This window comes from Sorghum bicolor, chromosome 9 (assembly GCF_000003195.3).
Source record: "Sorghum bicolor cultivar BTx623 chromosome 9, Sorghum_bicolor_NCBIv3, whole genome shotgun sequence".
NCBI lineage: Eukaryota > Viridiplantae > Streptophyta > Magnoliopsida > Poales > Poaceae > Sorghum > Sorghum bicolor.
In genome coordinates, this window is record NC_012878.2 from 14,415,002 (window position 1) to 14,432,341 (window position 17,340).

Genomic DNA, 17,340 nt, shown 5'->3' on the forward strand with positions numbered 1-17,340 from the left:
AGCTACAGGAGTGCCCGAACCACAGGCCTAGCACGTTCGAGAAAGGCAAGTCCCGGAGCATTCTAAATCTCCCTATTCTCGCTAACTTAACTATTATATTATGATTGTTCTACTATGCTGCATTTAAGTAGTAGGAATTGTTTGATACCGTTGATGCATACTTACTCCTTGATGCCACCACCTGTTTATCTACCTTGTCCTGCGTAGATAGGCTCGGAGTCTATGCTTAGTTTGCTTAGTACGGTAGAAGTCGGGTGATTTCCTGTCACCTGCGAGATATAGGTGGACACCTGTTTAATTAGCTGTCAATGCTATGAGGAAAAGTAACCAAGTGTGGGAATGAACATGAGACCGGGCAGGGTCTTATGGTGGAGTTAACCGTAGTGCCCCCACCTGTGTCGATTAAGGACCGATCGTTGACGGCCCTCTTGTCATATTGAACGCATGCCCCACACTTACCTGAAAGGATAAGTCGTTCCGACCGCGAAGCCTGAGCACTATCCGGGCCGGGAATCGGCCCGATGTACGCGCTGTATTGGTGATGGTTGAGGAGAACGACGAGGGCGCGGCGCGCAACCTTGGTATACCTTGGATACCTCGGTCACCAGAACGGTCCTCGGGTACGGGCGGTGCCTGTCGAACCCGCGAATTGGTCCTGGATAGTGCAATACGGTGATCTGTAGCTCACTTGATCAGTGAGTGTGGTTTGTGTGGGGAATAAACTCACCAGCTGGTCAGAAATCGATTTGAATCGTCATCGCTCCTGGATAGTGAGCACTTGACATGAGCCCTGTCCTCGTAGTAAGAACTATGGAACACTTGGATGTGATAAGTAATGATTTGTGAATGCTATGATAAGGTACTATCATATCACAACACTTGTTTGCATACGGGTGCAAACCTAGATAGGTAATGATAATACTTAACTTGAGCTAATTAAAAGAAGGAAGGTTATCAGGCTATGATTTTTAGTTGAGTAAATGCTTTTATGCAAAAGGTCTCAGCTACCCCACTATATAGCCTTCATGATCCTTGAAGAGTCTTTATTTTCGGTTTGTGACGGGTAAGTCTCTCTCAGTACATTCTCGTACTCAGGGTTCCATTCCCATGTTGTTTTATAGATGGGCAGATGTACTATGGTTATTGCATTCTCTGCTTGTACCCAGCGATGGGTGATGACTAGACCAAGGGCGATGGTCACTCTACCTCCTCTTTTGCTTTTATGGGAATAATCAACTATGGCACTGTATCAGACTGAATGTGCGTGTGTTATTTTAAAACTATGAGGCTTCCACTACTTGAGAACTTGGTTTGTAATAACTTAAGTGAACTCCGATGTATGTGATGAATGTTGCGAACTGGATGTAATTGTGAATGGTGACCGCTGAACTTATTACGATCTTGGCTGTATGTATAAGTTGTGGTTTGAAATCCTTTGAGATTTCACGGACTACCAGGATTATATGGGCTTAAGCTTGGTGATTAGACTGTGTGAATGGTCACTATCGGGCTTAATCTCTTATAATTTGGGCAGTTCTGTTATAGCTGGCATCAGAGCAAGGTTTAGCGAGTTACTGTTCATAAGTACGTTCTAAACTAAACTTAAACCGGTTAATAAAAGTTAACTATGTAACTAATTGATGCGAACCCGCTAGGGTTTTTGCCCGATCTTTTGATGAGAGACGGGGATAACTCGATTGGTGGATGGAGATGACGTTCACGACCCGACTACAGCCCTCAAGACCGCGCCTTAGCAACCGATACACCACGTCCAATAGCCGTCACGATCTTGTGGAGCGCGACAACCAGCCCCTAGGGCTCCCGTCCTGCAAGCAATCGAAGAACTAGCAAGAACGAGGAAACAAGCACTGAATTTGCAAGATGAATTGAAGGTTTCAAACTGAATCTTAATCAACAATGGGGTTCCGAAGACAAGGAGACGGGTGGCTGATCCTGCACGCGCGTCTACAAGCAACTAGCGAAGGCTAAACTTGATCTAAACAAAACCCAACGACCATGGTGACTTTAGAGGGATACAAGTAGATGGATTGACGACCAAAGAGGTGTTGGGGTCGTCCTCCAACCCTAGGACGCGTCCCTAATGGACCCAACTTGATACATGGGCCATCAGCCCAAAATGAGGTGACGCAGCACCCTGGACAGCAAGACCTATCGACAGTAATTGGATCATTGCCGCTGCTGCCAAACAGGTATTGACGTGGGACTTGATTCATATGAAAGTAGACTTGATAAGCTTTCCAACAAGTCCTGAAGCGCCTGAATCCGAATCCGTATGCAACCGTGGTAATGGTCACAAGTTGGCGCTTTGCTGCTGTCCGAATCCAGCGAACGTGAGTCCTTCTCCCTTTCGGTCTTCTCCTTGGTTCCTAATCAAAACATGAGTGCACGCGTTTCCATTGTCTAAACAAGATGGACACGAGCTTATCAAGGAACTCACTTGATTATTAAGTTGACGAACACGAGCACGAGTAAGAGGACCAGCTATAGGTTGTGTCGGAGAGGATGTATCGCTGGTGTTGATGTCCTCATCACTAATGATAATCAAGGCATTAAAATAAGTTTTTGGAAAACTATACAGTGTGCCATGGTTATATCCTTTATGCCCAGTTAAGGACTCTAAGGTGGCTAGTTAAGTACTGACTTGGGGGGTTATGCATCATATTTCTATTTTCGTCGCTCATACGGCGTGCAATAGTATGAGTGCCATTCATTTGAGTGGTAATGTATGGATCAATTCTTCCTCTATGCCTCGGTAAGTGAGAGCTGTGAGAGCATGATCGGATACACTGCCGATCTAGGGAAGTGATTTTAGGTGCTATGTCATGCACGCATGTTTGGTGTGCCTGGGGACAGTACCGCATGTTGGGAGATTCCGTCCTGAGAGGCGATGCCGTCACTAGGGCGTTGATGTGGGTAGTAATACACCATATGCATGGATGTGGTGTCTATGTGTGTGGGATGTATAGCTTTAACTTCTTGTCCTACATGTTCATGCTGTGGTTGGGTTGAAATGAGTTTTCTGCAGGTACGCTAACCACTTTCTCGCCTAGAACGCTAGTTACGTTATGAGAGAACGTTGTGTGCCACCGCATATACCGATTAGTATTAATTTCCTTTTCTAAGTTTGTGAGATCGTAAGTCTGTGCATGCATCATGTTTATTCCATATCATTGCTTACTTCCTCCCCTTATTTAAATCTATCCCAATTTCAATTAAGATAATAAAAGATAATCCTCAGTCTTACCCAAGGTATTCTATTTTTAGCAAACGGCACGCACTAGGCTCACCGCTCGCAAGTCCACTGGTGGGCGGGCCCCTCGCCATCAGTTGGCATCTCGGAGCTCATGTCACAAGAGCAAGTTCCTAGAGGAGTTTGGAATGCCTACCTTGCTTTGGAGAGTGCTCAGTTTGATGGGGTATCCCGAAGGAAGGGAACCTCGCTACTATTGGAACAAGGAGCAGCTCGGTGACGGGACCCTGGTGGGGATCGAGGCAGTGGTCCCTACCAGTGGAGGTGACCCCGCCTAGGGTGGCTTGGTGTACGAGTCCTGAGGCACCACGCCTTTCCAGGGTGCCAGCAGGGCTGCTTTTGCGGTTCTGAGGGACATTATGGAGAGGTTTCCACAGGAGCTAGCCCACGCCTTCGCTGGGGTGTTTCCTCGGGGTGACCCCTACACTTCGGTGTGGGATCAGTCCGAGGTGAACGCTCTAGAGAGGAGTGCGGATGAGGATCAGCACAGTGATAGCGCAGCTATGAGTGCTATGTTCGCTTTGACGAAGACCTATGGGGGTCTGGAGCGTTGTTTGAGACGCTTGTCCGAGTCTCTTCTCACGGTTCAGGATGAGAAGCGCCAGTTGCAGCGTGAGTTTGACACTGAGAGGTTGCAGGCAGAGTTGGCCCGCGTGACTCACGAGAGGGATCAGGCAGTCTAGAAGAATAGTGAGTTGAGTCAGGACATGCTCGCAGTAAGGGAGCAGAGGGACAGGGTGACCACCGCTCACAGGAACTGTGAGCGTATGCTAGTTTATGTGCTTAGTTAGAGGAATGAAGCCTGGCACGAGGAGGACACCCTGAGGGCCCGACAGCTAGAGCTTGAGCAGCAGCTAGCCAATGCTGAGGAGTACAATGAGAACCTGCATGAGGAGATCCACCAGCTGCATAACCAGCTCCACCCTCACCACCTGCCTGGAGCAGCTGAGTTAGACTCGGAGGACGAGATGGAGGCAGCCGCTAGTGAAGATGAGGACGAGGAAGGCTCCGGCATGGACAGTGACCATAGCGAGTAGATGTTAGAGCTCTAGAGCTAGTCTTTCTTCTTTTGCTGATGTTGATGCATGACATGTGTTGTAATCGGTCGGGTCTTGGATGTGTAAGACTTTATGTGTTGATGCTGAAAGTCCAGTGTGTGTATGCTGGTAATTTTGGATGTATGTGAACCCTGTTGTCTAAATGTTAAGTAGTCAGTTAGTGATGTTGTGAGTGTGGATGATGAATTGTTGTGCTTCTATTTCTTGTGTGAATTTATTCTCACCAGTAGATTCAATATGGCATGATTCTACATATGTCTACCAGTTGATAGCAACTTCTAATGACTACTTATCATTGACGCATGCAGATGGTGCAAACGCGTGGCGGGGGTAACAGCAACCCCGATCTTGGAGCAGGTACTTCCGGAGGTGGGGCTCAAAGGAATGAGGAGAGAGCACCATCACCGCCACCACCACCACCTCCTCCGTACACTACGGACGTGTTTTTCACGCAATTTCTGGGAAGCCAACGCAACATGGAACAAATGCAGCGCAACATGGAAGAAGCCCTGCACAATATCGCTGACAACACCCATCGTGGGGATAACCAGGGCGGCAGTGAAGCCAATCAGTACAGCTCTTTCAATGACTTCATGGATACTAAACCACCGGTCTTTAAGGAGGCCTTGGAACCGCTCGAGGCAGATGAGTGGATCAACACCATGGAGCAAAAGTTCTGTCTTCTTTGGATGACCAAAGAGCTCAAGGCCGAGTATGCAACACATCAGTTGCAGGGGCCTGTTGGGATTTGGTGGTCCCATCACCGTACCACCTACCCAGAGGGGACCCCGATCACCTAGAACCGCTTCACCACCGCCTTTCGGGGAAATTATATTCCTCCTATATTCCTCCGTGTGTGGTGGAAATGAAGGTTGGAGAATTCATGAAGCTGTCCCAAGGAACGAAGTCTGTGAAGGAGTATCTGCATGCTTTCAATAATCTTGCTCGCTACGCTCCCGAGTTTGTGAACACAGAGGCCAAGAAGATCGCTAGTTTCCAAAGAGGTTTGAGCTCGAAGATGCTGAAGACCATGGGTACAGGAACCCGGGCTACTTTCAACGCTTACATCAGTGACTGTTTGACTCAGGAGAACAATAACAACAACTATAGTGCATCCAAGTCTCGCAAGAGGGCTTTTTAAGCCAGGTCGTCTCAGTCCAGGGCACCGGTGGCAGGGCGACAACAGTATCGTCCTCCTGCCCCAGGTACTAGGTTCCGACCGCCGTAGAGAAGGAACGCAGGGCATCCAACGCAGCAGAAGCCGTACAAGGTAGCGATAGCTCCCACCAAGCCAAAGGCAATTCAAGCTGCGGCACCTGCTGCCAACAACATGACCAAGGGACCGTGCTATAATTGCCACAAGATGGGGCACTTTGCTAAGGAATGTCCCTACCCCAAGAAGTAGCAGGAAACCTACCCAGCCCGTGTGCACCATACCTCGATAGAGGAGATCCCGGAAGGAGAACCGGTAACAGCTGGTATGTTTCCTGTCAACCAACATCTTGCAGTTGTTTTGTTTGATTCTGGATCATCGCATTCATTCATGAGCCAAGCATTTGCACAAAAGCATGACCAACCAGTTATCGAGTTGGGTTATGGTTATCGCATCAGTTCGCAGGGGCTGATGTGTTGACCAACAAAGCAGTAGCAGGGGTTACCTTGGATATCAGTGGCCGAAGGTTTCGTGTAAACCTTGTGGTCATGCCAGGGCTGGTTTTGGATGTTATCATTGGAAAGAATAAGATGACTGACTGGGGTGCAGTTATAGATGCTGGACATAGAACTCTCTCCTTTAAAGATCCGCAGGGGGAGGGTATGCTTCAGGTCAGGCTACCCCGGCGGTTAGACTTCGCCAGCCTTTCGTGTGCAGTACAGGTGGTTCCACTAGAACATATACCAGTGGTCTGTGAGTTCCCTGATGTTTTTCCCGAAGAGTTGCCAGGACTTCCCCTAGACAGGGAAGTAGAGTTTGCAATAGAGTTGATACTAGGTATAGCACCGATATCTAGAAGGCCGTACCGGATGTCGCCAAATGAACTCGCTGAATTGAAGAATCAACTAAAGGAGTTGTCAGATAAAGGATTCATCCGGCCAAGTTCGTCGGAATGGGGTTGTCCGGCATTGTTTGTGAAAAAGAAGGATCAATCGCTGCGTATGTGCGTGGACTATCTTCCACTCAATGCGGTGACAATCAAGAATAAGTACCCTTTGCCATGAATTGATATCTTGTTTGATCAGTTGTCCAAGGCAAAAGTGTTTTCCAAGATAGATTTGAGGTCCGGGTATCACCAAATCAAGATTCGTCTGCAAGATATCCCGAAGACTGCTTTTTCTACTAGATATGGGTTGTATCAGTATCTTGTTATGTCCTTTGGGTTGACAAATGCTCCTGCATACTTTATGTATCTGATGAACTCGGTCTTTATGCCAGAGTTAGATAAGTTTGTTGTTGTATTCATCGATGACATTCTGGTCTATTCAGAGAATGAACAAGATCACGCCGAGCATCTGAGAGTCGTGCTAACACGACTGCGAGAGCATCAGTTGTATGCAAAGTTCAGCAAGTGCGAGTTCTGGCTGAAGAAAGTTCCTTTCCTAGGGCACATTCTGTCTGAAGAAGGGATTGCTGTGGATCCGTCAAAGGTACAGGAAGTCATGGACTGGAAGGCACCGACTTCTGTCTCGGAAGTTCGATGCTTTCTTGGTCTAGCCAGGTATTATCGTCGTTTCATACCCGACTTCTCCAAGATTGCTAAGCCAATGACCAGTTTGCTACAAAAAGATCATAAGTTTGTTTGGACGGAAAGGTGTGAAGTAGCCTTCCACACCTTGCGAAAGTTGCTAACCACCGCTCCTGTTCTAGCACAACCAAATATCGAGAAGCCTTTTGATGTGTTTTGTGACGCATCAAAAAGTGGTTTAGGATGTGTGCTGATGCAAGAAGGCAGAGTTATAGCTTACGCTTCACGATAGTTGAGAAAGCATGAAGTCAACTATCCGACTCACGACCTCGAGCTAGCAGCCGTTGTGCACGCCCTGAAGATCTGGAGGCATTATCTACTGGGAAATAAATGTCACATCTACACAGATCATAAGAGCCTGAAGTACATCTTCACTCAATCCGAGCTGAAAATGAGGCAACGGAGATGGTTAGAGTTGATCAAGGATTACGATCTGGAGGTCCACTATCACCCAGGCAAGGCTAATGTGGTAGAAGATGCTTTAAGCCGCAAACCACGCTACCAAGTGGTCCAGCTGTTGTTTGAAGATGGTTTCAATCTCATGCATCCTGAAGTGTTATGTCACATACAGCTCAGTTGTTCGCTGGAGAGTCAAGTCATCGAAGGTCAGAAAACAGACAAGGGTATTTCTCATATCAAAGAAAAGATCAAGGATGACCCAAGGACTCAGTTTCGAGTAGACGAGAGAGGTGTGTTGTGGTTTCAACATCAGTTAGTAGTTCCAAAGGATCTAGAACTAAAGAATCGCATCATGGATGAAGCACATCTCTCAAAGCTTTCTATCCATCCTGGCAGTAGTAAGATGTATTAAGACCTGAGGTCTCACTTTTGGTGGACCAAAATGAAGAAACAGATAGCAGCATATGTGGCCCGTTGTGACACGTGTTGCAGAGTCAAAGCTATACACATGAAACTATCGACGAAAGCTGGTCGGCAGTCTACCTTGGGGTATACCCATGGTAGTAGTTTATCGGTAGACGGTGTGCAAGCTACAAACTTGATGGTGACGCAAGACACGGACAAACTTTTTATCCAGGTTCGGTCGCCGTGTGGGTGTAATACCTACGTCCTGCGTCAGATTATATTGGATCGAGAGAATAATGTGTCCTAGGGGGGTCCCTTGCCCCTCCTTATATAGTCCGAAGGGTAGGGTTACAGATCTGGAAACTAATCCTAGTCGGTTACAATTGCCATAGATAGTTCGATATCAATTCCTATTCTAACCGACTAGAATCCTGCTTGATCTCCACGTCTTGTTTCCTTGCGCGAAACTCCGAGCGATCGGATCAAGCCTCGAACTTGTCTCGTAATGGGCCAAGCCTCCTGGCCCAAGTCTAGTCGTAAGGGTATAGGGGTTTATATCCCCATAGCTAGTCCCCGAGCACCATGTATTGTGAAGTAACACGCCGTCTTGAGCTTCTTCGACCAGTGAAACTTGACGTCTTCAATGGGCAGGAAAGTCGCCTGAACAATTGCAATGGTATTTTGACCAACTCAAAAAATAGTTGATCAACATTGGCGTCGAAAAAGCTGGTTGTTCGAAGAATGCATGGTGCTCTTAAGAAAAAATATTTCTTTTCTCGGTGAAGTGTGCCCACTCTACTTTTTCAAAAAGTGTACTCTAGCAGAAAAGCAAACAAGTTCACCGCAAGGTGAAGTGTGCCCACTTAGTCCCCGAGCCTCGTAGTAGGTGACGTAGGCACGTGGTGCCAGGGTCAGAAGAAAAGTCCTCAGAGAAATTCTGAAACTGAGATGCATCGCCAGATGCATCGTACCGATGTAGTCCCCGAGCTTGCTGGAAGGGGAAGTATGAGCCTTGTAGCAAGGTCTAAAAAATTAAAATTATCCAGTCCCCGAGCATCTCATGCTCGTTTGCCATCGGTTAGACTTATCAACCAGTCCCGAGCAGATAACGCCTTGGTGGTTGGTATAGTCCCTAATTCTTCCAAACTGGCGGGCTGGTCGACCAGTCCCCGAGCGTACAGTGCTCGGTGGTACGGCCCCCAGATCTCCGAACTGGTAGACTGGACGACCAGTCCCCGAGCATACCGTGCTCGGTGGTCGGTGCAGTCCCCACATCTCCAAACTGGTGGACTGGACGACCAGTCCCCGAGCATACAGTGCTCGGTGGTCGGTGCAGTCCCCAGGAACATTGATCCTCCACCAATTTTTGTCTGTTATTTTGAAAAAAGCATCTTGCCACATAAATGAGTGACGAGACCTCCTAACGCATTGTCAGATGGTTGCGTGAAAAGGTGCGCCTGGTAACTGTGCAGCCGCTCTTTACGCGGTTCGAGAAAAGGAAACCATCAATTATACGAAAAGGCCGCCGTATTAACTGCCGGTAATTGTTAAAAACCGAAACGCCGCGTCCGCCGTTGGGCCCGCCCACTTCCCAAGAATGCGGGAAGTGGGAGGGGTGGAGTTGTTGCTTATAAAGGCTTGACATTGCCCCCGTATTGCTTACCCTGCCATTGCCTTCAAGCTTTCCACTCTTGTCTTCTGCAATCACCATCAGTCCGCCCAACTCGCAGCCATTCCCGCAGCGTCAATGGCGAAGAGTGACTCCAAAAAGAGGGCCGAGCTGATGGCTAAGGAGTGGAAGAACTCCCGGAGCAGCGTGAGGTCCCTCAACGATCTCGTCGGCATGGGGCTACTGCACAGCCAAGAGCTCGGCGGCTGGAGGGCGCCGGAGGGAGAAAGCTACCCCGACCCCCGTGCCAGTGAGATCGTGGTTTTCGAAGATTTTTTCAAGAGGGGTTTTGGGGTTCCTGTCCATCCTTTTCTCTAGGGGCTTCTTCTTTACTATGAGATCGGGATCTGCAATCTGCACCCGAACTCGATTCTTCTTATTTCCACTTTTATCCATCTGTGCGAGGCCTATGTTGGGATAGAGCCGCACTTCGATCTTTTCCGCTACCTTTTCTATTTGAGGAAGAAGGGAATGGTTGGAGGCTCCAAGATTGTAGGTGGAGTATACCTCAATCTTCGTGACGGGATGAAGAACCGGTATCTCAACTGCCCGTGGAACACTTCTCTCACCGAATGGTACAAGAAGTGGTTCTACGTCAGGGAAGAGACGGGCAGCTCCACGTTCTGTGACGTGGGGTACATTCCTGAGAAGAGCGTCAGTTGGACAGACCACCCAGAGTTCGTCGGTCAGGTAGAAGACCTGATGAAGCTGATCGACTGGTCGCGTTTAGACGGGCTAGGAGTGGTCGGCAACTTCATCTGTCGTCGGGTGATGCCCTGCCAGAAGAGGGTGCACTCGGCGTACGAGTACGCTGGGAGCCAGGACCCGACCAGGATGAATCCTGAGGTCTTGGAGAAGGCGGAAGTGCAACAGCTGTTGAACGAGCTGTTCAACTTTGCAGACGACAGCTTCGTCCGTAGTGGTGATCAGGTGCAAGCCTTCAAGCTGGGGCGACCAGCTCCCAAGGTAATGTTGCGAATTGATTTTGCCTTCTGAGTACTTGTTCTCCTAGTTGTTGATTTGTCTTTTTATTTTTGCTGCAGAATGGAGATGTTGACCGATGCACGGTGTACGTATCACTGGCACCTGGCATGGAGAACCCCGCGGGGGTAGACCTGTCAGAAGACGACGCTACTTGGTGTGCTTGATACACCAGCAGTGAGGAGGAGCAGAACCATCCCGCCCCGACCACCGAAGACAGAGTGGCGGGGAAAAGGCCGCTCGCAGCGGACCCCTCCCCTGCGGAAGCGCTGCCGGCGGAGAGCAGTCAGGCGCCAAAGCGCCGTCGGCTCGTCTGGATCACCGACGATGACGAGGAGGAGGCCACGCCTTCTCTGGTTCGGAGGCCGCGCTGTCGTCCGGACGTTGCGCCGGCCACCACTGGTCGGGTGACCAGTGACCCTCCTCAACCGCACGTCGAGCCGACGCGCGTCGTAGAGACGGGGGCGCAGGCACCGACCGGTAGGACCAGGAGGAGGTTCACCGCGACGCACAGGCGCTCTGACCTATAAGTTTTCAATCTTACTTTTGTGTTGTGGTATTCTGCGTTTTGCTGTTGTTCTTGACATTGTTGTAATGTCGTCTTGTTGTTTAGCGCGGCATCGGACGTCGACCCTGACCACGTTGCTGGCCAGAGGGCGGCCGAGCCTGTGGCTGCCGTTGGGGGCGACGCGCCGCAGACCGCGGAGCAGCCTGTGGCGACAACCACTGCTACGAGCACCGAGGGGCATCCGACCCCGGTAAGTGCCACAGCGAGCACCCCGACGAGGGACGAAGAGGCTGCGAGGACACCTCCCCCGAGTAACGCTATGAGGGAGGAGAGCAGAGCCCTGACTCCTCCACCAGCTGAAGAAAGGGGAGTCCCAATACCGCCCCGAGCAAGAGCCTCGTCGCCCGTAGGTTCCCCTGGTCGGGACCAAGGGCCAGTGTTGCCTGCGACCACAGCTGGTGGCAGTGCAGCGAACGAGGAGACCCGGGCAGCCTCTGATGATGACGTGGAGGAGATCCAAGGTCATCCCCGTGATGGCCGCCAGCATGTCTACGTGTGGCGCCAATGCGGGGACCACTTCATCGGACATGAGGAGCTCGCAGAGACGGAGGAGGCCGCGAAGATGGAGCGCGCGGCAAAACGTCTCGTGGACGAGGTTAAGGTAAGTGGTCCTTTGTGCTGCTCAACGCTTATGCGCTATGTTCCTGGGTTCGACATGTGTTCTTTTTGCAGGGCGCAATGAAAACGGCAAAGTACCACAAAAGGTGCTTCGACCAAATTGAGGGCATTGTGGCCGAAAACAAGGCCCTGTCCGCGGAGGTGGATCGGCTTCGGTCTGAAGCTGGGGAGAAGGCGGCCGAGATGAGTGCTCAGGAAGGGCGCCTTCTCGACCTCAATCGGCGGTTGGCCGACCAGGATCGACAGAGGAGAGGTCAGTCGCGTATTCCGAGTAGCTGTATGTAGCCATGTAGTCAGTTTGGTTAACCAGGGATTGTTCCTGCAGGCTTGGAGGAGGAGGCTGCACGCCTCCGGCAGGAGAAGGAGCAGCTTAGCTAGGGGCTTGCCGAGGCGCTGGAGACCGGGTGCCGGGCTGGCGAGGAGCTAACCCACAGGAGTCGAGAGTTGTCTAGTAATGACCGTGCTACTCCTTTTTTGTTTGATTGCGCAGCGCGTCTTTTCTTATTTGCGAACTGACCGCCGGCTTGGTTTGCAGTGCTCAAGGTGAACACCAAGAAGCATTTAGACGAGCTGATCAAGGACCGGGACTCCTGGAAGACCAACTGCATCAAGCTTTGGAAAGGAGTGGCCCCGGTTCTGGACTTGATCAGCCCCGGGCTCCCTGAAGACCAGCCTCGCACGCCGAGACTGACGCCAGTCGAGAAGGCGCAACGGGCGTGGGACTGGCTCCAGCAGTTCGTGAAGGACGTCGGGGAGTTCGCCGGCGCGCACGTCCTCAGCATGGTGCGCGCCCACTATCCTCTCGTCGATCTATCCCGACTGGAGAGGGGGTACCCCAAGGAGGTTGGTCCGCAGGAGGCAGACGACCTTCGCAGTGGCCTGCTTGACTTGTCGTCGACGGTGATCGACGACATCAACCTCTGCGGGACGGCTACGCCCCCCGACCAGCCGGGGTCAGACAGATTAGCTAGAGAGTTGTCGGGAGCGCCCATTGCCGGAGATGGGCGGTCGACGCCTGCGGTCTCGACCAGCCAGGCGCCGGTGGCCCCGACCCCTCTAACTGGGCAGCAAGGCCAAGCGGGTGATCAGCCTGAGCAGTAGGCCTGTAGGACAGTCTGTAGGAGTAGACTAGGAACCGCCTAGCGGGGTGTTTATTGTAAACTCTGTATGTAAAGTTTGAAATAAAGTTTAATTTTGTCATGACCATGATTTTGAGTGCTGCAGTGTTATCTGAGTGATGTATCACTGTCTTTGATTGATAGTCGTTAAAGGTCTTCGCTTCCGAGGAATATTATTGTGCTCGTCGAAAATTCTGCGTGTAAAAAATATATAGCGAAAAGGAGAACTTTTATTATTATTATTATAAGAAACTTACAAGCGAAAGGTGCTGGAATTTATGGATAGAAACGGCGCAGTTTGTCTATGTGCCAAGAATTAGGCAGGCGTGTTCCATCTGGATGCGCCAGTCTGTAAGATGTAGGGCGCGTGACTACAGCGACCACAAAGGGTCCTTCGCAAGGTGTGGATAACTTGTGCGCTCCTTCCTGGCTTGTTTTCCATTTGAGTACAAAATCACCGACCACGAAGGAACGGTCTTTGATGTTCCTGTTGTGGTACCGCCTGATGGCTTCGAGATACTTTGCTGTTCGGAGGCATGAGGTTAGACGCCTTTCCTCCATGCAGTTGATTTCAAGCTCCCTGGCGATGTCGGCTGTTGACTGGTCGAAGTGTTCGACTCTTGGAGATCTGAAGGTTACTTCAGATGGGAGCACTGCCTCGGAGCCATAGACCATGAAGTAGGGTGATACGCCTGTATTGTGACTGGCCTGTGTCCGGAGACCCCAGACCACAGCCGGTAACTCTTTCAACCATCGTCCAGGTGCTTTGTCATTCTCGGTGTACAACCTTTTCTTTAGGGCATCAATGATCATTCCGTTCGCGCGCTCGACTTGGCCGTTGGCTTGTGGATGAGCTACTGACACGTACTTTATGACTATGCCCCTGTTATCGCAGAAGTCCCAGAATGTAGTGCCAGTGAACTGAGTGCCCAAGTCAGTGATTATACTATTGGGGATCCCGAATCTGTGTATGATTTGATTAAGGAACTCCACAGCCTTCTCAGAGGTTGCTTTCACTAGTGGCACGTATTCGATCCACTTCGAGAATTTATCGATTAGCACGAAGACGAACTTGAAGTTGCCGGGAGCCGGCTTAAATGGTCCGATCATATCGAGGCCCCAGCAGGTGAAAGGCCAGGACGAGGGGATAGTTTGAATCTCGTGAGCAGGTACGTGGGTCCTCTTAGCGAAGAACTGGCATCCTTCACAATGTCAGACCAGTTTCTCGGCGTCGGCGACCGCGGTTGGCCAGTAAAAACCTGCTCGGAAGGCCTTCCCGACCAGAGTCCTTGAGGCCGCGTGGTTGCCGCAGGATCCGGCGTGTATGTCATCCAAGAGCTTGATGCCGTCATCTTAGGATATGCATTTAAGCAGCACTTCAGAACTCGCATTCTTTCGCATAAGTTTGTCGTCCACCAGTATGTAATTCTAGGATCGTCGAATGAGGCGCTCGTTCTCCGTTTTATCCTGAAAGCCAAACCTGTCCGATATATACCTGATGAAAGGGGTGTGCCAGTCACGGCCTGTGGTTGTCGGAGTAGCGTCATCTATGAGCATTGCCTCATTAGGTTGCTTTTCGACCAGGTCCGTGCCCACACTTGGCGCATGGATGTCCTGAACGAAAACACCTCGCGGGATCTGGGCCCGAGATGACCCTAACTTTGACAGCGCATCCGCTGCGTGGTTCTTTTCTCGGACCACATGGATGTACTCTATGCCATAGAAGTTGGATTCCCATTTGCGGATTTCTTTGCAGTAGAGGTCCATCTTCTCGTGGGTTGCGTCCCATTCCTTGTTGAGCTGGTTGATAACTAAAGCGGAGTCGCCGTGGACGTAGAGGCGTTTGACTCCCAGTTCGACGGCTAGTCGTATGCCGTGTAGGCATGCTTCGTACTCAGCGACGTTGTTTGACGCCGGAAAGAGGATTCTAAGGACGTAACGTAGTTTGTCCTTGTTAGGTGACACGAAAAGTATCCCAGCGCCGGCGCCGTTGATGTTCAAGGACCCGTCGAAGAACATTGACCAGTGGTCGGAGATGTCAGAAACGGAAGGCTCATTGAGGTCCGTCCACTCTACGATGAAATCGACCAGGGCCTAGGACTTGACGGTGGTGCAGCTCTAGAAATCAAGGGAGAATGGGCATAGTTCCATTGCCCATTTTACAATTCTGCCGTTAGCATCTTTGTTGCGCAGAATGTCCCCCAGAGGGAAGCTGGTGGTTACCAAGACCCGATGGCCATCGAAGTAGTGCTTTAGCTTCCTCGACGTTATTAGGATGGCGTATATGAGCTTCTGTATCTATGGGTACCTGGCCTTGGACTCGTTTAAGACTTCACTTATGAAATAAACAGGTCTCTGGACCTTGTAGACGTGGCCTGGCTCATCTCGCTCGACCACTATTGCCGTGGAGACAACCTTGTCGGTTGCTGCAATGTAAAGGAGTAGATCTTCATTGGGCTGAGGTGCTGTGAGAACAGGTGGTGAGGTGAGGAAAGTCTTGAGCTGGGTGAACGCAGCATCAGCTTCCTCTGTCCAGAAGAATTTTTCCAACGCCTTCAAGAGTTTGAAGAAAGGGAGACCTTTTTCTCCTAGTCTTGAGATGAAACGGTTGAGAGCGGCCATACATCCGGTGAGCTTCTGAATATCCTTAAACTTCTTAGGTGGTCGCATGTCGAGCACTGCTTTTACTTTTGAAGGATTCGGTCGTATGCCGTCGCGGCTGACGATGTTGCCGAGTAGTAGACCAGAAGGGACCCCAAAGATGCACTTTTTGGGGTTAAGCTTCCACTAGTATTTGTTTAGTGCCTTAAAGGTTCGGTCTAAGTTGTCGATTAGAGTGCTTGCATCCCTTGTTTTGACGACGACGTCGTCTACATAAGCCTCGACGAGGTCATCACGAATCTCGTCGTGGAGGCATTGCTGGATGGCCCGTTGATAGGTGGCTCTGGCGTTTTTGAGTCCAAAGGACATGGTCGTGTAGCAATATGCGCCGAAAGGAGTAATGAAAGACGTTTTGATCTGATCATCTTCCTTTAGCGAAATCTGGTGATAACCAGAGTAGCAGTCTAGAAAAGAGAGGAGTTCGCATCCCACCGTTGAGTCGACCACCTCATCGATGCGAGGGAGACCAAAAGGATCTTTAGGACAGTGTTTATTGAGATCAGTGTAATCAACGCACATTCTCCATTCATTATTCTTTTTGCATACAAGAACCGGATTGGCCAGCCAATCGGGATGATACACTTCTTTTATAAATCCGACTGCTAGAAGCCGTGTTATTTCTATCCTAATAGCCTCCTTTTTGTCACGAGCGAACCGTCGCAGCTTTTGCTTGATGGGTCTTGCGGTCTTCGAGACGTTTAAGGAGTGCTCGATCAGGTTTCGTGGGACGCCGGGCATGTCTGCGGGTTTCCATGCGAAAACGCCCACGTTGTCCCTTAGAAACCTGACGAGCGCGTCTTCCTATTTAGGGTCCAGATTGGCCCCGATGAGGGCAGTCTTCTCGGGGCTGCCGTCGACCAGCTGTACTTCCTTGTGTTCCTTGGACTTTGAATTCTTCCTAGCGGTCTCCTGCTCGGGTAGTCAGAGCTGGTCGGGAGGGAGCTGTGCAGCTTGGGCTGCTGTTTCTACCATGCGGATTGAAAGATCAATTGCTTCGGTGATCTTGAAGCTTTCCTCCTCGCAAGTGTATGCGGTGTAGACATTGCCCCTGACAGTTAGGACGCCCTTCTCTGTAGGCATTTTGAGGACCAGGTATGAGTAATGTGGGACTGCCATGAACTTTGTCAGCGATGGTCAGCCCAGTATAGCATGGTAAGTTCCATCAAAGTCAGCGACCACAAAGTTGACGAACTCTGTTCGAAAGTGGTTGGATGTTCCGAACTGGACAGGCAGCGTTATCTGTCCGAGGGGTACTGAACTTTGACCTGGTAGGACTCCCCAGAATTGAGCGTTGTAGGGTTTTAGCTGTGCCGGAGATATCTTGAGGGCGGGCAAGCTGTTGCGAAAGAGGATGTCAATAGAACTTCCTCCGTCGACGAGTACGTGCTTGAATCTGATGCTGTTGATGCAAGGATCCAAGATTAGGGGGAAACGTCCTGGCTCCGGGATGGCGGCCCACTGATCGTTCCTGCTGAAGGCGATTTCCCTGTGCGACCAGGGAGGAAATTTTGGATCGGCGATCAGGCCATCAGTGCTGTCTATGTTGAGGCAGGCTCTCTTTAAGAGCTTTCTTTCTCGCTTAGATTCGATGGAGACCTTGCCCCCGAAGATGGAGTGGACCACGTCGGTGGGACTGACATACTGGTGTCGTGGGTCTCTATCCTGGTCCTCGTCCTCGTCTTCGTGATCGCACCCGTCCTGTTTCCCATTTTTCTTGGCGGGGTCGTCTTGAGCAGCCCGCCGCGTGTAGATGCTTTTGAGGACGCGACATTCCTCCATCGTGTGGTTGGATTTTGGATGCAGTTGGCATGGTCCCTTCAATGTCTTGTTGTAGTCTTCCTGGTAGTCTCG